This window comes from Saimiri boliviensis, chromosome 3 (genome assembly GCF_048565385.1).
Source record: "Saimiri boliviensis isolate mSaiBol1 chromosome 3, mSaiBol1.pri, whole genome shotgun sequence".
In the NCBI taxonomy this organism is placed as follows: domain Eukaryota; kingdom Metazoa; phylum Chordata; class Mammalia; order Primates; family Cebidae; genus Saimiri; species Saimiri boliviensis.
This window is the reverse complement of record NC_133451.1, coordinates 87,908,063-87,934,188: the sequence shown is the minus strand read 5'-3', so window position 1 is coordinate 87,934,188 and position 26,126 is coordinate 87,908,063. Positions and strand designations below refer to the sequence as shown.

Here is a 26,126-nt window from a genome sequence, read left to right as displayed (position 1 = left end):
GGATTTATTTGAAAGAACGTGTTTTCCTAAGTATTGTTGCTGTTGTTGTATAAAGAAACCGTGGTAGAGTTACAAAAGTAAGAAAAATAAAAAATGGCATAAGAATAATATATTTAAGATATGTTCCATCAATACCTAGTTTATTGAGGGTTTTTAGCATTAAGGGCTGTTGAATTTTGTCAATGGCCTTCTCTGCATCAATTGAGATAATCATGAAACAGGACCCCTTCCTTAGACCTTACACCAAAATTAACTCCAGATGAATTAAAGACTTAAAACATCAGACCTAACACCATAAAAACCCTAGAAGAAAATCTAGGAAAAACCATTCAGGACATAGGCGTAGGCAAGGACTTCATGACCAAACTGCCAAAAGCAATGGAAACAAAAGCCAAAATAGACAAATGGGACCTAATCAAACTCCACAGCTTCTGCACAGCAAAAGAAACAGTCAGTAGAGTGAATCGGCAACCAACAGAATGGAAAAAAATTTTTGCAGACTACCCATCTGATAAGGGACTGACATCCAAAATTTACAAAGAACTAAAACAGATCTACAAGAAAAAAACAAACAAGCCCATTCAAAAATGAGCGAAGGATATGAACAGACATTTTACAAAAGGAGACATACAGGAGGCCAACAAACATATGAAAAAATGCTCATCAGCACTGGTCATCAGAGAAATGCAAGTCAAAACCACATTGAGATATCATCTCACACCAGTTAGAATGGCGATCATTAAAAAATCTGGAGACAACAGATGCTGGAGAGGATGTGGAGAAATAGGAACACTTTTACACTGTTGGTGGGAGTGTAAATTACTTCAACCATTGTGGAAGACAGTGTGACGATTCCTCAATGACCTAAAAATAGAAATCCCATTTGACCCAGCAATCCTATTACTGGGTATATATCCAAAGGATTATAAATCATTCTACTATAAGGACACATGCACACAAATGTTCATTGCAGAACTGTTTACGATAGCAAAGACCTGGAACCAACCCAAATGCCCATCGATGATAGACTGGATAGGGAAAATGTGGTACATATACACCATGGAATATTACGCAGCCATCAAAAACGATGAGTTCGTGTCCTTTGTAGGGACATGGATGAACCTGGAAACCATCATTCTCAGCAAACTGACACAAGAGCAGAAAATCAAACACCACATGTTCTCACTCATAGGCGGGTGTTGAACAATGAGAACACATGGACACAGGGAAGGGAACACTACACACTGGGGTCTGTTGGAGGGAAATGGGGGAGGGACGGGGGTGGGGAGGTGGGGAGAGAGCATGGGGAGAAATGACAGATACAGGTGAGGGGAAGGAAGGCAGCAAACCACACTGCCATGTGTGTACCTATGCAACAATCTTGCATGTTCTTCACATGTACCCCAAAACCTAAAATGCAATTAAAAAAAAAAAAAAAAAAAAACACAAAAAAACAAAAAAGTAATATATTTAAATTAATTTATTAATATTTATAAATATCAACACACTCTTGTCTTCTTTGTAGGAACAGAGTTGGTGCTCTCTGGTTTGGACATCTGATAGATATGAAAGCCTTATGAATTGCTGCGATACTTCTCAAACTTTTAGACATGTATAGGAGTAGAAAAGTAAAATTACTTATTTTAAAAGAGAGTAACATACTATACTGTAAAGTTTTAAGAATCAGAAGGTAGAGCTGGGCACGGTGGCTCACGTCTGTAATCCCAGCAATTTGGGAGGCTGAGGTGGGCGGATCATGAGGTCAAGAGTTTGAGACCATCCTGGCCTACATAGTGAAACCCTGCATCTACTAAAGATAGAAAAAATTAGCCAGGTGTGGTGGCGTGTGCCTGTAATCCTAGCTACTTGGAAGGCTGAGGCAGGAGAATCACTTGAACCCAGGAGGCAGATGTCGCAATGAGCGGAGATGGCACCATTGCACTCCAGCCTGAGCCACAGGGTGAGACTCCATCTCAAAAAAAAAAAAGAAAAGAAAAGAATCAGAAGGTATTTGATTCCAACTGACATAATCACAGGCATTGTTATTTAACTTCCCTGAATTTCCATTTCCTTACCTTTAAAATAGGGATAACAATAGCCATTACACAAAATTATTATAAGGATTAAATGAAACTTTTTTTTTTTTTTGAGATGGAGTCCCACCCTGTTGCCCAGGCTGGAGTACAATGGTGTGATCTTGGCTCACTGCAACCTCAGCCTCCGTAATTCAAACAATTCTCCTGCCTCAGCCTCCTGAATAGCTGGATTACAGATGCCCACCAGCATGCCCAGTTAACTTTTGTATTTTTAATAGAGATGGGAGTTTCACCATGTTGGCCAAGCTGGTCTTGACCTCCTTACCTCGTGATCCACCTGCCTCAGCCTCTCAAAGTGCTGGGATTACAGGTGTGAGCAACCACAGCTGACCGAACTATTATCATGTATACAAATATCCATAACATGTTGACAAAGTTACCATTAATTTTTAAATGAGAGGGTAAATGACTTCAGGAAAATTGTGAAAGATGCTAATTGCAGTTTCACATTTTATAAGACATTTTTTCTTGCTTCCAGGTATTTACTGTTTCTGTTACAATTGGAAAGATTTTCCTCAAATTGCACAAAAGAAGAGTTTTCCAATAGAATTGGGCGATAGAAGACAGAAGATAAAGGTTGAAAGTTTTTTAAAAATCAGTAACAACTTGGTATAGCAGATAACTTGCTGAGATGCAAATGACATTTATGAACAAGATTAAAAAGAAAATAACAACTAGGAAAGAAAGGAGGGAATGGAGAAGAAGAGGGTTCAAGAGAGGAAGTGGGTAACCACTAAAGGAAGCAGGATAGAAGGAGGGAAACAGAGAGGGGAGTGACAGCATGCCTTGCTCCTGGCTGGGTGGATGGGCTGTCTGAGAGGTTATACTAAGTCACCCTGTTTGTTGAATTGCCCTAAAATGTAAGAAATGAGCGGCCTTAGGCCAATGTACAACTGACCATCTGTGTGTTCTACATTTCTTATGCTATTTGTAAACCAGTATTTGATCTCAGGGATGCTCTAATAGCATCAATTAATATGACTGGCAATACACAGCTAATAAGCAGAAACATATGTGTCACCAAAAATATTTTATTAAAATATAACCAAAATTTTAAAGTGGATTCTCTACCTCTGCAATTCATAGTAGTTTGGACTACTAACAATGGAAATCATGTTAGCAAAAATATCACATTTCCTTTTAACTAGAAGGAACACATACTATGGGAACAGCTTCAAACTGACCACAAAACCAGCTTCCCAAGTTAAGAACACATGGCTTCAGGAGACATATTTTAAACTCACATTGTGCTTTGCAAGCTGTACCAATCGACTTTATATTGCAATGGCTAAAGAAGAAAACATTCAAAATTGTTGTTTCTACCAATAATAATTTTAAATAATTATACGTGGTGTATTAATGAGTAACTCAAGTGACTATAAGTATTGTATCTTGGCTCACTTAAAACAAGTAACAACAAAAAACGCTACACATTCAAAGAACTGTGAATTACTTCAGTAGAACCTTGTGTCCTAGGTCACCATGCTTTCTTTCTCTATTATTGTCAAGACTGATTTGCCAACAAGCCTCTGACAATAAACACAGATACAAATTTCAAGGTTAGTAAGCTACACTACTACTGGGAATAATGATATATTAATTTACTGATCAAGTTAAAATTGGTATAGAGAGAAGTAGAGGCTCTTAAGAAAAAAAAGTATTTTACATGGAGAAAAAGCAAATATTCACCCGAGGAAATTTATATATAAAACCATAACTGAATTATGTTTCAACCATATACTGTGCAATAATCATCTTTACATTAAAGCAGGAAAATAAGTATGCTTGAAAAATGAGGAATAATATAAATAACCTATTTAGGACTTTTAAGACAATACAAATACTGATGCATAATATTTCAAATAATAATAGAACACCCTGCTTATTAACTAAAAGGTATAATTTAATTTTAAATGTTCTAGGGCAGGACTACAAAACAAAATCAAGTGTGGCAGAATTGTTACCCAACACATACCAATGAATCAACAAAGGCAGAGTGATTCAAGGGGGAAAATGTCCTGTATTATCTTGAAGCGACGTTGTTGCGTTGAGTTAAAAAGAAAAACAGAATAAAATATTTGATAGTGAGAAAATGCATAACAAAAATTAAAATTTCAAAGGATGTCTTTTTATAAACTTTCACATGTGAACCCCCTCACAAGTACACAAACACAAACCATGTTTATCAAGTATGTCTATTCAGAGCGGACTGAACTATCCTCTTACATCATTTCAGGTAACCAATTAGTATATACATACTGAGTTCTGAAGACACCAAAATATCCAGAACTTCCTTCCCTGCTTCAAACACGAGACCTTGAAACCACAGCAACGAGGTTGAGTCTCTTAGCTGAGTAGCTTAAAACACAGATGAGAGCAAAAGCTGTTGGTTAGTGAGACTCATTTCTCCCCCGAATGAAACTTATAGTACAGGAAAAGAGACCCAGATGGAACAGTCACTCCCTGCTGAACTCGCAACTCCTTGTCAACTTTCCTGCTAAGGTCATAAGCAGATATGTGAGGAACGGCATGGTGCTGTTAAGCACCATGAGGAAGCATACATGAGGAAGAACTGAAATGTAAGTAGGCTAAAATGAAAGAAAATGATAAAAATCAATAGTTGTTGTAAAATCTGAGGTTTTAGCTGCTTTGAATCTAATTTAAATAAGATTATTTCCTTCCTTTTTGAGATTCTGGTATCTTCAGTGCTAATCCCAAATAAGTTTCCACGTTACCAGTTTCATTGATTTGCCTTCATACTTTGAAAGTAATCATTCCTGAACTCACTTTTTCACAGATGGACTCAAAGCTGGGAAGATTCTTGCCATCAGAACCCTACAGACCCACATGTATTATCACTACTTATGGCAAAAAGCATAATTTCTTTCTTTGGCAATGCTTCCTTAAAAGATGGACTTCGGCCAGATCTGAGATTAAATCATGACCTTATCACTTATTAGCTAAGTGAGGTTATCATGTTACTTTACACTTCGGGGGTCTCAGTTTATTTTATCCTAAAAAGAGGAAATAAGAATAAGTCATCCAAAAGTCTATTTGAAGGAATAATAAAATATATATTTATACAAATATACACACATACATGCATCCTTGGTAAATGGAGGCAGCTATTCATACATAATTTCTCTATCACACAGATTAGGTCTGCCTTAACATAAGTAACATACACAGTGTCTTGTCTATAGTAATTTCAAGAATCATGCCAAGTTAAATCCAACATCACCACCCTAACATGTTTCAATGCTTAAATCTCATTAAACAAGAAACAACAACTTTATTCCATAGAGATAAAAATTTTAATGCAATACAAACCGAAGGGTAATACAAAGAATTAAATTTTTGCCACAGGATACAAGAGAAAGATGAGTTCACAAAAAAAAAAGTGGGAAAGAGGAAGAACAATTCAATAAAAGTGCTGAAGTACTTGGTCAAAAAAAATCCTTGTGAACTATAGTATTAATAGTAAATAAATTAAGACATAAAAATATAGAAAAGTATTTTTCCTATTTCTAGATTTTAAAAAGGCTAAGTTTCAAAAGATATTGAGAAACTATCGATTTAATATTTCAAAACATACTTGTTTCAAAACACATAAAACAAAATTTAAAAATAATCCAAATCTTATAAAAGCGGTTGCAACTAATAAGTCTTTAAATAATCAAGATCCTTTCTTTTTTTTAAATAAAGGAATAATTCTAAACCAGTAAGGAGAATAGAGCCTCTGAAAAAAAAAGAATAAGTAAATAAATCAATAAATTATAAAGAATAAAAAGGTAATTACTCTGATTTAAATTCCTTAGTAATTAAGAATAACTAAATTAAATATCACTTTCCTCTATCATATTAGCAAAGATTTTTAAATTACACATTTATTTGCAGGCAATATATTTAAAAAGTAGGCAATACCTATTTAAAGTGAAAGGTATTAATCCAATGGAAAATTATCACAAAGGGATAACCAGGCTTTTTTATTAATGGAAAAGCATGAAGAGAAGGTCACTTTGATTCTGATATGAGGGAGGAGGAAACAGGAAGGTACAGAAATCACCAGCTGAGGCTGAGAATAACCTTCAACTATTATCTTCAAAAATTCTTTCATTGCTTATACATTGTTGGTAGGAATGTAAATTAGTTCAGCCACTGAGGAAGCAGTTTGGAGATTTCTCAAATAATGTAAAACAGAACTATCATTCAACCCAACGAATCCCACTGCTGGTCATAGATCTAAAAGAAATAGTTCTAACCAAAAAGGCACATGCGCTTATATGTTCATCACAGCACTATTCACAACAGCAAACACATGGGGTCAACCCAGCTGCCAATCAACAGTGGTTGGATAAAGAAAATATGATACATATACACCATGGAATACTACACCACCATAAAAAAAGACTGAAATCATGTCCTTTGCAGCAGCTTAGATGCAGCTGGAAGCCATTATCCTAAGTGAATTAATGCAGGAACAGAAAACCAAATACTGTATATTCTCACCTGTAAGTGGCAGCTAAACACTGGGAACTCATGAACATCCAGATGACAACAACAGAAACTGGAGACTACTAGAGATGGAGGGAGAGAAGGGAGGAAAAGCTAAAAGCTACATAGTAGGTACTAAGCTCCCTACTCGGGTGACAGGATGATTTGTATGCCAAGCCTTAGCATCACACAATACACCTATGTAACAATCCTGTACATGTACTTCCTGAATTTAAAACAGAAGTTGAAATTATAAGACAACAACAACAAAAACCTCTTTGATCTAAGCATACAAGCAAGTTTTACCAGCGACCTTAATATTAATAAGAATCAATGGAGCCAAAGAGCCTCAGTTTCGCTGGGAGTCGTGGGAATAGAAACAGAGGAGCAAAGAGACTTACTAGAAGAAGACATGGAAAAAACAAACCTGTTTTGCCCTCTCGGCATCTTCGATTCTTTCTATTTTTAAAAGAATACTATATGACAGTCAATATAACATAGAAAAGCACATTGAATTCTTTCATTTTTGTTTTAAAGGAAGTTTTTTCCAGGTGCAAGTGAGAACAAATAATCACCTTTAAACAAAACTGTGAAACAAAATATAGCCATATATTTCCTAATGAAATATAGATATTCTATATTGTAACCTTAGACATCATCTAAGCATAAAACTTGTTTTTGCTTCTATCTTTTGCTCCAATTGTGTAGCAGAATGTGATTATACCATGAAACAGAATAGAGTAATTCAGGAGAGCCAGAAAGGCTCTCCTGAATTTTTTTTTTTTTTTTTTTTTGTCATTAAAAAAAAAAAAAATAAGTGGGAAAGTACTCTATCTCACTTGATGGTAAATTACTAGCTTTAACTTTAAGGAATTAAAAAATAATGCAAAGGAGTTTAACACAAGACGAGACACAGAGACACAACAAATTAAGCTTTGAATGCAGTATGAAAAATAAAAACAGAGCAATTACACTCAGACAAGAAAAGCCACATCAACAAAATACTGGCCTAATAATTACATAATACTAATTTTTATCCAAATCTTAACTAGGTACTTGAAAAGCTGATGTTTGGCAGGTTATGTTACCTGTAGATGCCACAACTGCCCATTGAAAAAATGGAAGCACTGAAGAAAAGCTTTAAAGTCCCACTTCCATCATTAATTTACTCTTCTCTCAGGTTCTATGAATTACACGCCCTTCAGTGTTATAAAAAAATTTTTGGTTGGCAGTAAGGCTTCAAACCATAATAAAATAAGACTTAGATTGTTTTGGTAAAATCCTTTATGCCTCATTTCAACCACAAAGTTCTTTGAGCTTTTCTTGGTGCTGGTGGTGGTGTTTTTGTTTATGTTTGTTATTGTTATCTTTCCATACTGAGGCAAGCTTGGGTTTCCCTCCTCACTGGCTAACAGGAACTTGGTATATTTTTGTGCCCATACTAAAGAAACTTCCATCATCCTAATCACATAATATTTAAATTATGTGATAAGCCAGTGAGATCTATAACATCCATACCTATAGCTCTTTGCTAAGGCACCTTCTTCACATATTTTAACACAGAATAGTTATATGGGCAAAATGTATCTTAGAAGTTCTAAATTGAATTATGGTCCATTCCAAGCAATTAAGATTACCAAATTTTCCTATGAAAATACCAATCTTGTTTTCATTCCTAAGACAGATACAATTCAAGGTTAAACAAACAGAAGAGTCATATTCAATGTCTGGAAGATGTTTTTAAGGCTTAAATAGTAATGGAAACTGCTGGTAGAGTACACTAAGAAGTAAAAATAATCAAATTAGGAAAACTCTAAGTTAATCCAAATTGTTCATGAAGCTTTACACTTGTTCCTGGTATATAAAATATTTAATATATAAAGTAAGTACTTTTATGTATAATGGGCAAATAAAATTCAATTAAAGGCAAAATAAATTTCCTTTTTATTGAATAGCAGAGCTAAAAGAAACAGCTGCTATTTCTCAACTACTTTTTCTAAACGTCAACTTCCTTCTCTTTCAACATTTCTATTTTGAGAAACTAATTCTTCTTCTGCCTGAAATGGAATATTACCTTTCACATTTGAGAATTTTTACACCATGATTTTCTATTATTTCCTTAAAACCCAAACTATCTCTGCACCAGTAAACGAAATCGGAAGGTATACCTTTACTAGTAATATTGGGAGCAATTTCACTCTGCAATTCTCTAGGCTACATGAGGATGGACATCTTCTCTCCTGAAGCTCTCTGTGGGCCTTTGGGAAGGCATGACACTGTCTTCAGTTTGATAGGACATCACTAAATTCATCACAGCAGTCAACAATGCAACTGCAACTAGCTGATTTTTTTTTTTGACAGGTTTCACAAAATTAATTACATAAAGAGCATTTTTGGAATATATATCTTGAATTTTTATTTGCTAACCAATATTATTTTGATCTTTGTTACTCAAATAAGCTTATGAGTTCAGCAAATATCTATTTGCATGGATACACACACATACACACACACACACACACACACACACACACTACACTGTGACTGGTCTTAGAAAAAGAAACAAAATAATTTTTCAGATTATTATTATTATCCCCAAAGTATGCACCATCTACTGGAGAAGCTTTTCTTAAATCTAATCAAAAATTTAAAATACATTAAAGTAAAAGGTCTATAAAGAAAAGTATGTTTAAAATAAATATGATAAAGGTTTTGTTTACTTCAAATTCTGGGGCACTTGTTATATGCTAGGTCTTGGGTAAGCATAAAGAACATTAAATTTTAAAATCTGGCCATAAATAGGTGGTTACAGTCTGAAACAGAAGCAAAAGCATAAAACACTATATTATCAAGCTCTGTAAAGTACCGGGACAGAGATTTATATAAGAGGCCAAGTCATAGAGTCTGAGAGTGGACCAGCAGGTCTTTCTCCACTGAGGCTAGAAGGCAAAAACTGGGAAGAGGGTTTTCAAGATAGAACAGCATAAATGATTTAAGAAAACAGCAATCCAATGTGGGCTGTTTGACAAATAGATATTCAATACCGCCAGCACATAAAACTGAGAAAGGGGAAAATTCTCATAGATGGGCAAGAAAGTTGTAGACAATAGCCCAGAAGGAATGGAAAAAGATTAATACAGAACAAAAGTAGAAGGTATATGAACAAGACACTCATAGTAAAGCCTGAGAAGTAGAAAGACAGGGATGGGAAGGTTTTAGCATAAAAGCATGGGTTCATCAGGGTAGGAGACTAATCCCTCTAAAAGTAGTGCAGGCCCAGGGGTCCTGTAATCCTGTAATCCTAGCACATCAGGAGGCCGAGGCAGGAAGATTATCTGAGGTCAGGAGTTCGAGACCAGCCTGACCAACATAGAGAACCCCCATCTTTACTAAAAATACAAAAGTAACTGAGTGTGGTGGCGCACGCCTCTAATCCCATTTACTCAGGAGGCTGAGGCAGCAGAATTGCTTGAAACTGGGGGACGGAGGTTGCGGTGAGCCAAGATAGCACCACTGCACTCCAGCCTGGGCAACAAGAGCAAAACTCCATCTCAAAAAAAGAAAGAAAGAAAATAAGAGTAGTGCAGCAGATGAACTATTAGTAGACCAAATATAACCCTAGGACAGTAAGATCAATGAGGGCTAACATTCATATAATATTTCAAGCTAAATTCATTCATATGACTTCAATAGATAATTAACACATAATACAAAAGGTGCCATTTTTTGTTTTGTAAAATATGCCTGCCTATAAAATATTATTTATAAATAGTATAAATAAGCAATGTCAGGATGAACAACAGAGCCATAAATAATATTGACAGGGCATTTCAAGTTTTAAAACACTCAAGCAGTCTTCAACCAAAATACATCCTAATTTGGACATTATCATCCAATGTCACAATTTTATATTTCTTCTTGATTTAAAGGAAAACTTTCTTTAGTTTCTCTTTATTGTAGTTCTTTATTTGCCTTTTCAGCCCAAATTTCAACAAGGTACTTCAGAAACAAGACACCAGAAGGAATAAAAACAAAACCAATAAAAAGGGAAAATAAAGCAATTATCATGCCACTGTATGCAAAATATAAAGCAAAAAATAACTAAAAGGCACTGAATAAAAATCTGAAATTAAAATCTTGATCATGAGATGTTACTCAAAGGCAAGAGCAAAGAAAAAATGATGAACTTAGCCAGTTAGGTTCTATAATTGAGAAATGTCCATTCTAGATCAATCATGATTGTACCTTCAAAATAAAGATATTGTCAAAAATCTAAATCAAATGTACTAATAAAATGGTAGGCAGAATTTGAAGAAGTATAAAGATTCAGATGATAAAACAAGCATTAAATGAATGTTAAAATACAGTTTAAGGTACCAATTAAACTAGCCTTAAAGCACTTCTGAATAAAATGATTTTTGAAACATTTGCATCATTTGAAAAGTTATATATACATTCAACAAAGTGATACTGCACAACTATTGGTCTCATTTTAAGATTCTTACTTTGCATGTAAACATATTCTACCCGCCGTTTTAAATCTGGCTTATCCTGTTTTAGAATGAGCTCATTTCTGTGTATTAGCCCCTACCACAAAATCTGTGCCAGGGTATTATATTTTCCTCATAGCTCTATTGGTGTACAGTTTCAGCTCTACAGCAGCATCAATCTCATTTTGGTTTTGAACTTAAAAATGTAGTATAGAAAACCCTTTGGAACTATAATCACCATCTATTACCTAACCTAACAGTTCTAAACATCATGCTAATGCTGATAGTTCTACATTCTGAAAAACAATCAAAGAAATTTTCATTATGTCAGTAGATAAATTTCTTCTCGTTAAGGCCACATTTCTAGTGAAACAACAATTTACTTTCTAGTACATGTGTAGTAGACATAAACATACAAATATAGACTTTACATGAGTGTTCTAAAGCAGAAAATACATAGAAAACAATTTTTTCTGTCTCCTTCAGTGCCAATGCTTTTAATGGTAATCTGGAATATGCAAAACCATAATGAACATGCTACAACAGCAGGCACATACACAGAAACATGTTTAAAGTGCCACATGTGATGACAGGAAACAACGAACTATTAATATGTAGGAGGAGATGTTAATTTTAGTTTGAGGTTTAGTAGGGAGCAGCAGTTTCTAAGGAACCAATAGCAAGTGTCCTGGACAAGCAGAGAACTCCTCACTGCTTGTCTTTGGCACTGTGGATTAGGAAGACTGTTCTCACTTCTCACCGCCCCAGGTTCTCTCTAATTCCAAAGGTACTATTTCACTTCAGTGCACTGGCAAATGGACATTAGCTTCTTTTTTAAAAAGACTCCATGTTACCCAAATTCCCAGCTTCCACCTTGTGACACTGTCTATTGCATCTTCATACATTCATCTGAATGCTTCCCTTACAATCCATGTCTAGACCACCACTCACTACAATCAACTTAACGGACACTAATGTTTTCATATCAATGTAAAAGTAGGAATTTGCCAACCGGAAGACCTTGAGTTTGATAGAATGAAGAGACAGAAACTTACTGATAGGACACAATATGAAACTGGTGCTTAAGAGCTGTTCCTACCACACACAGGAAATGTCGTGTGAATGTACCCAGCATTCTCAACAGCAGTACACAAAACGGATCTGCCACCAAGAACATTCTTACCCAGCAGGCAGCCCTCCTCATTAGCTTTGACAAGCCACACAGCCCTTTGCTTACTGGTGCAGTGTAGCCAACAGGGAGAGGGAGTTTACGAGTAACGGCGAGACAGAACTGGCTAATTACTTACCTTCTCACTTACGGCAGGCTTGCTCGTTTAACTTTTTGTTTCCTCTCTTGTCATAGCTCAGCGCCAAATGGTTATGAATCAGCAGAAGTCTGAACCTGACAGTTAAAAAGAATATATTTTCAGAAAAAAATTGGAAATTAACATTCCCTCCACTGCAGTCTTTCGTTCCTTGCCCTCTGTGTGCATGTTATTCTCCCGTTTTCTCTCTCTGCAAGGCAGCTACGTAGTGGTCTATAAATATTGACCCTGACACTTGCTCAGTGCTTTGCTTGCTCATGCACAGGTCTGTGTTACTGAACACCGTGGTAATACTCCGGCAAAGTTCTCAGCTGCTCAGACAAAGCTGTGGATTGGCTCACTACCCAGCAACCCTGTGCTTGCCTGGAAATACCATTCTGCTGCCAGCTTTACAGATGCTATGGGCCTTTCCTGAGGCCCAAATCAGGCACAGAAGGGCAATTATGAAGTTTGTCTGAAGAAATACAGCTTCCCTCAGGCAGGTGGAGAAAAGTGAGGCTAGGTGGAGTCAAAGACAAGAAAGGAAATACTGCCTTTGTTTTGGCCAAACAACACAATCTCAAACCCTTTATGAAAGTTGTATCTAAATGTCAATCAAGCTTTATAAAACTTAATTATGACATATTATGAATCCAAATGACACAGGAAAACAGTTTTGTAATTGTTTTTAATATTGTTTCTCAAGGAGGAAGGCTGCAGTAACTGCATAACTGGTCACAAAAAAATGTTATCAACATAAGTTCATTTGGAGAATGATAGAAATGCATAGGAAAGTATATTAATCAGATACATCATATATTTAGTGAAAGATGCTAAAGTATAACCTGAAATTGTAACTCAACATAATATTTATTTACAGTTCAAATGTAAACTTCCATATTTATACTTATGACAAGTTGAAAATTTAAATTTTAGATTAAGGACAGAATCCTACAGTACTATGGTATTTGCAGGTGACATAAACATGGTACGTAGTATCTCCATATACCACCTATAATGTCCACAGTATGAACAAGTAGAAAATAAATCAGTCCATATTTTTTACTTCCTGTCAAGGATAATGATTTGTTTACTAAAATTTTCTCGATTAAATCAAAGATAAAGAAAACTTTTGGGAGACTCTGGTCACTTTACTCATCTTAGGGATAAGAAAATCAACCCCCAGCTGGTTACTTTGCCCAGGGTCACACGGAACCTTGTGGCAGAGCCAAAACTAGAATCCTTGTCTGACTGCTCCTTGTTAGAACAGCGGTTCTCAAACTCATCTTTAGGCTCATCTTCATGTGAAAGCTTACTGAAATCTTACCAGTAAAGGCAAATATTACAGCCAGAAATATGATCAGCACAGAACAAAATTAACTTTTTACAGTGTAATTGATCCAAAAAATAAAGTTACATCATAAGAATTAACTTTCAAACAACTGAAATCCACCTTTCCTTGCTTAATGCAATAACTAGTATTTATCTAATAAATTAACTTACTGTCAAGAGAGGCATATAACTAGGTACTGAACAGGCAAAGATAAAACACAGTTCTTAACTCTCAAAGACCTTCAAGGTCTTATCTCCAGAAAAACAAAAGAGAAGTTCAATGTAAAACAACAATAGCAACAAAGACTACAGGAGGAAACCGAGGGAGAAGGGAAAATGAGCATCTGAGCCAACATGAACCGAGAGTAGAAGAGGGAATTCCTCACTCCAGACTTCTGGATCTTAAAAAATGAGCAAAAGGTAGTGAGCCAAAGAAGGGAAGAATAACACAATCAAGGCACAGGCAGGAAAGAGCAAAATATATACTTAAAACTTCAAATAGATCTTTCTTGCTGGAGCTTAGAACATAAGACAGAAAGCAATTAAAAACAAAACAAATAGAAGGAGGAAGGTGATAAGGGATTTTACAAGCCAGGTTGACAAACGTGGGTTTCATAGAGTAGGATAGGCTACCAGACTTTAACTACCTTTATTCACAGATTTTTTAAAGAATTTCAAAAAATTATGTAACCATTTACACATTACTAAATTGACAGCTACAAATTTTTACCTGTGGTAAAATATGCACTTGCAAAGAATTTCTACCCTATTGGAAATATTGACATTTTAAAACAAAACACATCAGCTATTTTAAATATACTCAATAGCATCTAAATCCACAATCATTTAATATAACCATTATCTATTTAAATAACACACAGAGATGCTTCTTTTGGCCACTGAAATTTACACGGCTATTTATTTTCTTGATTTTATTTCCATCTTACTGCCTCATAAAATTTTTACATATTTTATAATTAAGTCCTCAGTTGTTCACCCTGTCATCCTTTTTTTTTTTTTTTTGAGATGGAATCTTGCTTTGTTGCCGAGGCTGGAGTGCAGTGCCGCTATCTTGGCTCACTGTAACCTCCGCCTCCCAGATTCAGGCAATCCTCCTGCCTCAGCCTCCTGAGAAGCTGGGACTACAGGCATTTGCCACCACACCCAGCTAATTTTTGTATTTTTAGTAAAGGCAGGGTTTTGCCATGTTGGCCAAGCTAGTCTCAAACTCCTGACCTCAGGTAATCTGTCCACCTCAGCCTCCCAAAGTGCCGGGATTATAAGGGTGAGCCACCACACCGTGTCATACTTCTTGCAATACAAATTTAAGGCATTAGTTGATTTTTTAATGTTAAATGTTCTATGACTCCAGGATAATGCACCATAATAACATTTGGGATGGATAAGGGTGTGCTTTTCTTTCGTAAGGTAAGAGAAAGAGTGTTGCGAATAAAGTGCTATTCTTAGCCAGATCAATATTAATGAAGAGTTTATGTAGAAGTGGAGAATCTGGACACTGACTCCATTAGAATTACCCATTCAACTGCTAAGAGAAAGAAATCAGTCTGAAAAGACTACAAACTGGGCTGGGCACAAATGGCTCACACCTGTAAACCCAGCACTTTGGGAAGCTAAGGCAGAAGCATTACTTCAAGCCAGTAGTTTGAGACCAGCCTGGGAAACATAACAAGACCTTGTCTCTACAAAAAAAAAAAAAAAAAAAAAAAGTTAAAATAAAAATAAAATAAAATAAAATAACTTAAATTAGGCAGGTGTGGTAGCACACACCTGTAGTCCCAGCTGAGATGAGAGGATCCCTTAAACTCAGGGATTCGAGGCTGGAGTGAGCTACGATTGTGCCATTCCACTCCAGCCTGGATGGCAGAACAAGACCCCATCTCTCTAGAGGAAAAAAAAGGGGGGGGAGCTACATACTGTAGGATTCTCACTGTATAGCATTCTGGAAAAGGCAGCACAATATACAGTGTAAACACTGGTGGTTGTAAGGAGATGACAATGAAACACAGGGGATTTTTAGGGCAGTGAAGCTATTCTGTAAGATGCTGTAATGGCAGATGAATGATATTATGCATTTGACAACGCCCACAGAACTGTAAAACACAAAGACTCAACCCTAACGTAAACTATGAACTTTAGTTAAGACTCTTCCTCTGTCTTCTAAGGCGTGTGGTCTAGAGGGAGTAGCAGTAGCAGTATTATTTAAGAAGTGATCACAGTCTAAGAGGAGCTTTGGAAATATTATCTCTAACACTACAGACAACACTGGCAGACAGTTATGTTTTTGCCTTTTTAAAAATAAAGAAAATGAGGCTGCGTGTTAAGTGGCTTGTCTGAAGTCATGTGATTAATAAATTATAGAACTGAGATTCAGTCCAAATCTCTCTGGCTGGACTACATTACCACATAATACCTTTATATCAGTCAGTGGAGATGTACAGGCCCATGCCCAGGTAAGAAAGTAGATTAAGCAATGCGATCACAAAGTCAGGACTGATTTAAAATGCTGTATTCTGTATGTACCTCAAGGAACTTCTTGAATTTTAATATTGAGTATTGGGAGGTAGCAGAAAGAGAGGCCTAACAAATTAAGCAGTGGATGAAATTAAAGTAACTGACACATCTTGCTAAAGAGAACTTAAGGGTTTTTTATCTTCAATTTGACTGACGGGCAAGGAATACATGAAGAGTCAAATGGGGTTCTTCTTTGAGTGGCTGGGTCTCTGCCAAGGCAAATGTTTTGGGAGGAGGAGGCAACTTTAGAACAGGGAGCTGGGAAGAGCAGATGGATTTAGTTTTGGACATGACGAACTTTGGATATCTGTGTTGTACTGAAGTATGTTCAGTAGTCATTAAGATATACTAGTTTGGTATACCAGAGAGATTAAGACTGCATCAATTCAGTAAGTAGTTTTGTATTCTTGCTTTCCTAGTTCAAACCTTGTCACCATATTCTCAGCATAGAAGTGAGAGAAGTCAGCCGGGCATGGTGGCTCATGCCTGTAATCCTAGCTTTGGGAGGCCAAGGGGGGCGGATCACAAGGTCAGGAGATCGAGACCATCCTGGCTAACATGGTGAAACCCTGTCTCTACTAAAAATACAAAAAAAATTAGCCGGGCATGGTGGCACATGCCTGTAGTCCCAGCAACTCGGGAGGCTGAGGCAGGACAATTGCTTGAACCTGGGAGACGGAGATTGTGGTGAGCCGAGATCACACCACTGCACTCCAGCCTGGGCAACAGAGCCAGACTCCATTTCGAAAAGAGAGAGAGAGAGATATCACTTAAAAATCTCACTCAGATCACATTCATCTTCTAATCTAAACAAAGCCCTGTGCTGGTTCCCCGTTTTACTCAGAGTAAAAGCTAAAGTCCTTATAATGGTTCATATAGACTAGCCCCACTCTATTCTCTCATTATGCCTCTGACAGCATGGACTAGAGCCACCCTCAGTTTCTCAGCTCCAACCCACTGGTCCTCCTACTATTCCTTAAATGTGAATGACCAGTTTGCCTTTAGTATCCTTCCATTTGCTTTACGTTCTTAGAGAGAGCTGCAAGGCTAACTATTCATGTTGAAATCCCTGTTCAATGGGCACCTTCTCAGCACTCTCACACTACTTAAAACTGCAGACTTCCTTGTTATTTGTTATTGCTTGTGTCTTCTCCATAGAATATAGGTTCAATAACAGCATAGAGTCAAGCGCCTAAACTGAGCCTTCTACACAATGAATGCACAATAAATATTTGTTAAATGACTAAAATAGACATTTATGAGCAACACACCAATAAAGGTAGTTCCCAAGGATGAACTCTCTCAAAAGTAGCAAGTATAATGAGAAGTAAACCAAAATCAACATTTACAAAGAAGGTCAAGGAAGAGAAGGCCATGAAGACTGAAAAACAATTATGAAGTCAATAGAAGGTGAATAAAAAAGGGGCTGAATGAGGACAGCGTTGAGGATGGGGGATCAACAATGTCAAATGCCATGAAGAGATTAAATATGAATGAGATAGAAAAAGCCTGTTACATGAAACCTTCAGAAAATATTGTGATGCTAAAAACCACTGAAATGCACAACTAAAAAGGGCAAATTTTATGGTATATAAATTCTATTTCAACAAAGTAGTTATTATAAAAGAAAAAGCATTGGCAGCTTAGCTGTTTCCACTGAAGGTGGAAGGTAAGCAAGGAAAGTGAAAGAGGAATAAAGTCATTCTTTCAAAATGTTCAGCCACAAAGAAAAGAGAAAGAAGGATAGGGGTAATGCTTTAAAAAAAAAAAAAACAGAACAACAAAAATTCACTCCAGTGTAGAGGTTGAGAGCTCTGAGGTCAAGCAGCCCAGTGTTTTCTTCTTTCTTCAATTACACTGTAAGTTACGTAAGTGCCTTCATTTCCTTATCAATGAAATGGGTTTAATGTTAGTACCTGCAATATTGAGAATCAATAATTCATCTTATTGTTGAATAATATTTCATTACATGGTGCATTCATCAGCTAATGAACATCTGGGTTGGTTCCACTTTGGGGCCATTATAAATAATGTAAATAAGTTTTGCTTCAACAGTTTTTTTTTTTTCTTTCTTTCTTTTTTGAGACAGAGTCTCACTGTCACCTAGGCTGGAGAGCAATGGCATCATCTCTGCTCACTATAGCCTCCACCTCTCAGGTTCAAGAGATTCTCCTGCCTCAGCCTCCCAAGCAGCTGTGATTAAAGGCAAGTGCCACAATGCCCAGCTAATTTCTGTATTTTTAGTAGAGACAGTGTTTCACCATGTTGGCCAGGCTGCTCTCAAACTCCTGACCTACTGATCTGCCTGCCTCAGCCATCCAAAGTGCTGGGATTACAGGTGTGAGTCACCATGCCCAGCCTCAGCTTATATTTTCATTACTCTTGAGTAAATACCAAGCAGTAAAACTGCTAATATGTTAATTTTATGTTTAACATAGTAAAGAACTGTCCACCTGACTGCCAAAGTAGAATTTCACTATGGCTTTAGTCTGCATTTTCCTAGTGATGAATAATGCTGAACATCTTTTCATGTGTGTATTAGCCATTTGGCTATTTACTTTTGACTTTCAGTAAATATAATTTCAGAAAACCTTATAACCAAAAAAAAGCTTAAAATATGTTTTTGAGGGCCTAAGAAAGTTGTACCTGGCATAAATACAGTCACTTACTTGTTAACTGAAAAAATAAACGAATAAACAAATGAATGATTAAGGAATAAGAAGTATTTAATTTATTAGTATATTGTTTCAGCTTTTAAAATGAATTTGAATTTCTATACAATTTCAATAGAACTTTTAGTAAGGAGCAGCAGCTTTGGGGAAAAAAACACAATTGCAAAGAAAATGTCCTAATCCTCTGTTCATTATCATGATAAATACCTACACTGGTACTTTTAGTTTGATAATAAAATACTCATCAGATCAATGTGAGGTAACTGAAATTGTAATCCAATTACATTAATATTTTAGTGCTTCTTTGAAGTTAGGTGTTAAAGCAAGAAGCTAAGTAGTGACTGATCATTTAACTTTATTTTTATTTATTTATTTTTGAGACACAGCCTCACTTTGTTGCCAGGCTGGAGGGCGGTGGCACGATCTTGGCTCACTGCAACCTCCACCTCCTGAGTTCTCCTGCCTCAGCCTCCCAAGTAGCTGGAACTACAGGCATGCACCACCACACCCAGCTAATTTTTGTATTTTTAGTAGAGGGGAGGTTTCATTCACCATGTTGATGAGGGTGGTCTCAATCTTGAACTTGTGACCCACCCACCTCGGCCTCCCAAAAGAGGACTGTGAGCCACCACATCCGGCCGTGAATGAATTTAAAATGTGTTGTTGAGAAACTTAATCAGTTGTGAATACTACAAATTTATCTAAGACTATAAAGAATGATGAGGCATTCTTCAGGGGCAAATGGGTACAAGCAAAATATTAGTAATACATGCTTGCCCTCTTTCACCTGTGGGAACAGGTGACAGTGTAAGTTACTGAGGAGAAAGAAAATTGACTCTACCATGTGCCTAGTTAGAAGTAAACTACAGTTTTTATCTCTTTTTTTTTTTTTTCATGCTTTAGGGGCTTACTATTAGTCATATCATATACAGACTGACTTACTTTTAACTCTAAGCTTCTTTGTTCTCAAGTAATAAATTATTTGGGCTCCCGGGAACCCACAGGAAAATCATACATAAGTCTACTAACCTTACTGCTGCCAGTTTATTGTAATACTTTGAGAAGCACTGGCTGCTCAGTTAATAAATAGGTCATTTGTTCTCTTCGACTGAAATAACGCTGTATGTCAATTGTGAGGACAGAATAAACTAAATCTGGAAACCACAGCAAAGAATATGTCTTTTTAAATGTTTATATGACATCACACAAACCAAATGGCAAACTAAAGTGCTTTATCATTTATCAATAGAAATTGTTCTTAAATTCACAGTGCATAGAATACATATAACCATAACCAATAATAAAGCTAAACTATGTTGAATAAAATAAGGTAATAATGGAGAATGAAAAGCATCCAGAATATCAAGTTATTTTTATGTTATAGTTGTTGCTAACTGAATTAGCAACAACTAATTTAACTCTATTAAAATTTCACAAATTTCTCATCATGTTTAATAATAATAGCTAAGTTTCCAGCTGTAAATTATAAGTATTTCAATTTCTTTTTCTCCTAGAGCTACATGAATATTTATGTGACATGAAGGACAATATCAAAAGTGTTGTTTAACATAATATTTGCAATATAATTTCAAGCATTTTCTACTTTTTAAAAAGTCTGCAGTTCTTAAAATCATCATGTATCTTTAAGTCAGAGATTTCTTAAAGAAATTAATCCTCACTAAATCAAAACTTTCTACTCTTACTCCAAAATGAAAATTAGATTAGGTCTATGTGACAATAAGAGACTGGATGAGAACATTTCATTCCATTAATTTCTGGGTGATTCTAAGATCCAGATGATCAATCACTATCTGACATCTTAAACAACTATTTTCTTTCATTATAAAGATGTAGCTGAATTTTCAATGTTTCTTTTTTAGAAATGACTCATTAATAAAATGACTATATTTTCATTCATACAGATACCCATAATTAAAAATATGCCATTAATTTTATAGAATAGTTATATCTAGAAAAAAAAACTGCAGTATATTCAGTTAGGCAGTGGAACTGGAATCTCAAGAATAAAAAGCATCTTTCAAGGGAGGTTGAAAAGATGGTCCTGAAACCATCCATGCCAGAGGGATTTATGTCAGCCTAAAGGAGAGAAGCAAAGATTGCTGGATTCCCTAAGACATCTAAAGTCATACATTCCTTAGAATGGAAAGGAGAATATCCCAGGAAGGAGGGACTCAGCAAAAACCAACTCAATGGTCTCAACAGGAGAAGAGAGTATTTATCTATCAAGTTTAAGCTGACTTTTACTGTTTATTAATCATATGGCAGTAGCTCAAAAAATATCACTGAATGATTAAACTTAATTAGGCAGTGAAAACAGGAATGTGCATTAAATCTGAAAAATCATTAAACAAAAACACTGATTTTACAGCTTCATGATAAATACACTTTCATATAAAAGATTTAAATTGCAGAGCTCAGGAATATCATTATTCATTTTATATTTTTAATCAAAATATATGTTTTAAAAAGAGGAAATAGTAAGAAAACAATGAAACAGACTAATCTTTGTAAGAAATGAATGAAACATCCATTATTCTTGTTTGGTTCACATATATAATGTGGTTGTTTCTACTTGCCGTCCTGATTGACAGGGCCTGAAATTTTCTTGAAATGTGGTGTCAAAAATAACTAAGGAGTAATGGAGAAAAAAGACTGAAATGAAAAATCTCACTTCTATACTTTCGTAGATATGAATATTGTCACGTAAAATACATTTTCAAGACCTGATTAAATTAGACTTTAAGATGGATGGAAGCAATTCTTCTCATTTTTGAAAACTTTTCTTTCATGAGGCTCATTTGGAGTGGGTAAAAACTGACAGGAACGTACGCTGAGTTTTGTTTTGTTTTGTTTTCCATCTTCTAATTTACTTCATTCTGGTATGAGGCCTAGATTGAGCAAGAACAGAGTTGCAATTGAGCTGAGGAAAGATAAAAGTAGAAAATGTAAGAATAAAGAAAATCCTTATACTTTTTTTATGACTCAATAAAGAGATGAAATAATGTTAACAAATAGCAAGTCAATGTAGTAATTAAACTACTTATGTTTTTGTTTTGTTTTAAAGGTAAGTGGTATAGAACCAATGAATCAAAATAATTGTTGTATATAAATACTTGTGTTTGGAAAAATAAAAAAAAAAACTGTCCTTTATAGTTGATATTTAACATCAGTAGAGAATATGAAAGAATAAAGTCTAGGAACCTCAAAAATATGTCTAAGAGATCCATGCTGATGGGCTAAACCTCTGTTATGGTCCAACTCCTCATAGTCTAAAGAAATCTAACAACTCACATCTATGTGGCACTTTATATTTTTATAAGCGCTCTTTCATTTGTTCATCAGGATAAGCAATAAGAAAGTATCCTGGCTTTAGGCCAGGCACAGTGGCTCATGCCTGTAATTCCAGCACTTTGGGAGGCTGAGGTGGGCGGATCACGAGGTCAGGAGATTAAGACCATCCTGGCCAACATGGTGAAACCCCATCTCTACTAAAAAAAAAAAAAAAAAAAATTAGCTGGGCCTGGTGGCATGTGCCTGTAGTTCCAGCTACTCAGTAGGCTGAGGCAGAAGAATCACTTGAACCCAGGAAGCAGAGGTGGTGGTGGGCCAAGAGTATGCCACTGCACTCCAGCCTGGTGACAGAGACTCCATCACAAATGAGAAGAAAAGGGAGGGGAGGGGAGTGGGGGAAGGAAGTGGGGGAGGGGGGGAGGGGAGAAGGAAGGGGAGGGGAGGGGAGGGGAAAGGGGGAAGGGAGGAGGGGAGAGGGGAGGGCAGGGGGAGGGGAGGGGGAAGGGAGGAGGGCAGGGGGAGGGAAGGGGAGGAGGAATGGAGGAGGGCAGGGGAGGGGAGGAGGAAGGGAGGAGGGAAGGGGTGGGGGAGGGGATGGGGAAGGGAGCAGGGCAGGGGGAGGGGGGATGGGGAGGGGGATGGGAAGGGGAGGACAGGAGGGGAGGGGGAGGGGGAGGGGGAGAGGAGGGGGAGGAGGAGGGGGAGGGGAAGGAGGAGGAAGGGGAAACGGGGGGGAGGGTGAAGAGAGGAGGGGAGGGAGAGGGTGGGGGAAGGGAGGAGGGGAGGGGGAGGGGGGGATGGGGAGGGGAGGACAGGAGGGGAGGGGGGAGGTGGAGGGGAAGGAGGAGGGGAGGGGGAACGGGGGGAGGGTGAAGAGAGGAGGGGAGGGAGAGGGTAGGGGGAAGGGAGGAAGGTAGGGGGAGGGGGATGGGGGAGGGGAGGTCAGGAGGGGAGGGGGGAGGGGAGGGGAACGGGGGGCGGGTGAAGAGAGGAGGGGAGGGAGAGGGTAGGGGGAAGGGAGGAGGGGAGGGGAATGGGGATGGGGGAGGGGAGGACAGGAGGGGAGGGGGAGGTGGAGGGGAGGGGGAAGGGAAGGAGGAGGGGAGGGGGAGGGGAGGGGGGAGGGGAGGGGAGGAGAAGAGAACAGAACAGAAAAGAATCCCCACTTTACTTATAGGGAAAGTGAAGTTCAAAGCAGGTAAGTGAATAGCCCAATGTGTCAAAGTTCAAAAGAAATATGGATAGAAACTGGAATGTATATTTTTGTTAACAATGCCCCCCCACCCAACCTCACACAGGTAAAGCTCTTATTTTGTTTTTCCAGGGTTGCTTAATGACAGTACCATCACTTAGTTATCCATGCTAAAAACGTCAGTTTCTCACTTCTGCTCTCCCCTATTTCCAATTAGTTACTATATACTCAAGATTCTATCTTGAATCTCTGGAGCTTGTCTCCTTTTCTTTCCTCTGTTCCTACTGAAATTCAGACTTAGCTTTTATGTAACTTTAAATACCGAAATGATCACACTCTAGTCTCCCTGGCACCACTCTCTTTTCTCCTCCATCAATCTTCTATATTGTTACTAAGCTCATTTTTTTTTTTAATCAAGACATCCTCTGGCAACAAAGGGTTCCAACATCTCATCATTAATAAAGGCCTTTCTACCACCTTGACCTGTACTTGTCCTTTCAGATTCATTTCCCCCTTTGCCCATATCACAAATCCCACCTTATGCTCTCCTAACGCACCATGCCATATGTTCACAGGGAATGCCATGTGTAGACTTTCCATACCTCTGTTCACAAAACGACCTTCTGTAAATCTTTGTTTCCATACAGTAACATTTAAGCCAAAACAGAATTATATCCAAATATGTGAGAATGTAGATTCAAATTAAAAGAAAGAAAATTACTTTGGATGCTGTAACTCTGGTATCAAGATTCTTTGCTTTCACTGCTTGCTGTCTCCTTCTTAGAAATGTGACACTGGTAGTGTTTCCTCATAAAAACCAAAGAAAAAAGCGCACACCAGTTTCCAGGCTTACAGCAGCAAAGCTGTAACAATACTGTGTATTTCAGAAGGATTTTGGGGACCTGAACAGAATTTCTGTCCTGAACACCAATTGTTATTCCTCTGTTTAAGTACTGGTGTAATTTTTTAGAAGGCAATAAAAATACATCTATTTCAACCGTATGACTGTCCTTTTGAAAGACCTAGTCATCTATCTATGAGGTAAAATTATGCATAGTAGTACTGTAGAGATTTTGAAGCAGGATACAATCTGAAGGAGCAATCCTAAGTAGTATTTAAGTGCTAAAATTATGACAAAAGTACCCATGAAGCTAATAGGGCCTCTACATAGAGTTTTTAAATATTTATGTGCCCAAGGACTGCTACAATTTCTTTTGGGTAGAATAATGAAATTCAAAGTACACTGATGAAAGTTTTCATTGAGTTTACTGGCAATCAATATCAATTAAAAGCTACATTTTAAAATGCATATCAGGTGTTACTGGAAAATGGATCTATCTGAATAGCAGCTATTGAGAAGTTTATCAAAAAGAGTAAATGATGTATAAAAAGTCCCAAGTGAGTGATGAAAACCTTATTCAGATGACAAGCCACATATCAGTTGGAAGCCAGTGCACAGACTTATTGGCACCAACAATGTTTTTTTAATTTCCTAAGTGTGCATAACATCATGCCCTCCTCCTCCAATTAGCTTAGTGTATCCTTTTTTATTGCTTTATTCTATTAAAAATTACTTCAACTCACTTACATTCCTGACAAATCCATTTTATAATTTTAATTAGCAGTTCTAATCCTTCTTGTGAAATATTTCTTATTTATTTTATGTTTTCATTCAATAAACACGTGCTTAGTACCTCTTATGGGCCTGGCACTCTAGACACAATCCTTGTTCCCAATGAGGCTAAAAGCTAGTGAGGGAGACAGACTGATGGCTACATCACCACAATTATAATATGGCAAAGGCCATGAAATAAACATGCAATACAGAAAATAAAACTCTTTCTAGAGACTGAGCTTTGTGGATGGGGAGGTGATACATGGGCTCTTAAAATAGGAGACGTTAATCAGAAAGTATATGAAGATTTCTAATACGGGGCACTTTGGTAAGACCCAAAATACGGCTTTGGAGTGAGAGCCTTAAGTGGTGGTAACAGGCTTACTATCACTACCCTTAAATTTAAATTTTCAGTACTGAGACTACCACATTTCTAAGTGTACTTCCTCCCTATGCCTGTTGACACGTCCATCCATTCATCCTAGGTCTGTATTATAATTTTTTTTCTTTTTTTCTTTTTTTTTGAGACAGAGTTTTGCTCTTGTTGCCTAGGCTGGAGTGCAATGGTACAATTTCGGCTCACCGCAACCTCCGCCTCCCAGGTTCAAGCAACTCTCTTGCCTCAGCCTTCTGAGTGGCTGATATTATAGGCATGTACCACCACACCCAGCTAATTTTTTGTATTTTGGTAGAGATGGGGTTTCTCCACGTTGGTCAAACTGGTCACAAACTCCCAACCTCAGGTGATCCACCTGCCTCAGCCTCCCAAAGGGCTGAGATCACAAGTGTGAACCACTGCAGCTGACTGTATTCTAATTTTTAAAATGTGATCTCATGTAGCTTTTTGGCAAAAATTGGATATAAATATTACCAAAATCATGTTCAATTAGCATTTTTATTCATTTGTTAAAAAAGTATTGAACAACTGCTACATGGTAGGCTTCGTTTTAAGTGTTGGATATGTGAAGGTGAAGCAGCGTGTCAGCTCTCTTCTCTCATGGACTTTATATACTTAGTGGGAAAAGAAACACAAATGATTATGATAATAAATCGAAACAAAAGCAATAATAAAATTAAAACAGAACAG

General features: G+C 37.0%; 1 protein-coding gene across 3 annotated transcripts in view; it reads right to left on the bottom strand.

Moving 5' to 3' along the window:
- Positions 1-26,126, bottom strand: part of BMPR1B (bone morphogenetic protein receptor type 1B) — a 401,543-nt gene that overhangs the window by 150,080 nt on the left and 225,337 nt on the right. For all 3 annotated transcript variants that reach the window (XM_074396464.1, XM_010340137.3, XM_074396469.1), the window contains one exon: positions 12,388-12,482. The gene's annotated coding sequence lies outside the window, so the exon portion shown is untranslated. The remainder of the gene's footprint in view (positions 1-12,387; positions 12,483-26,126) is intronic.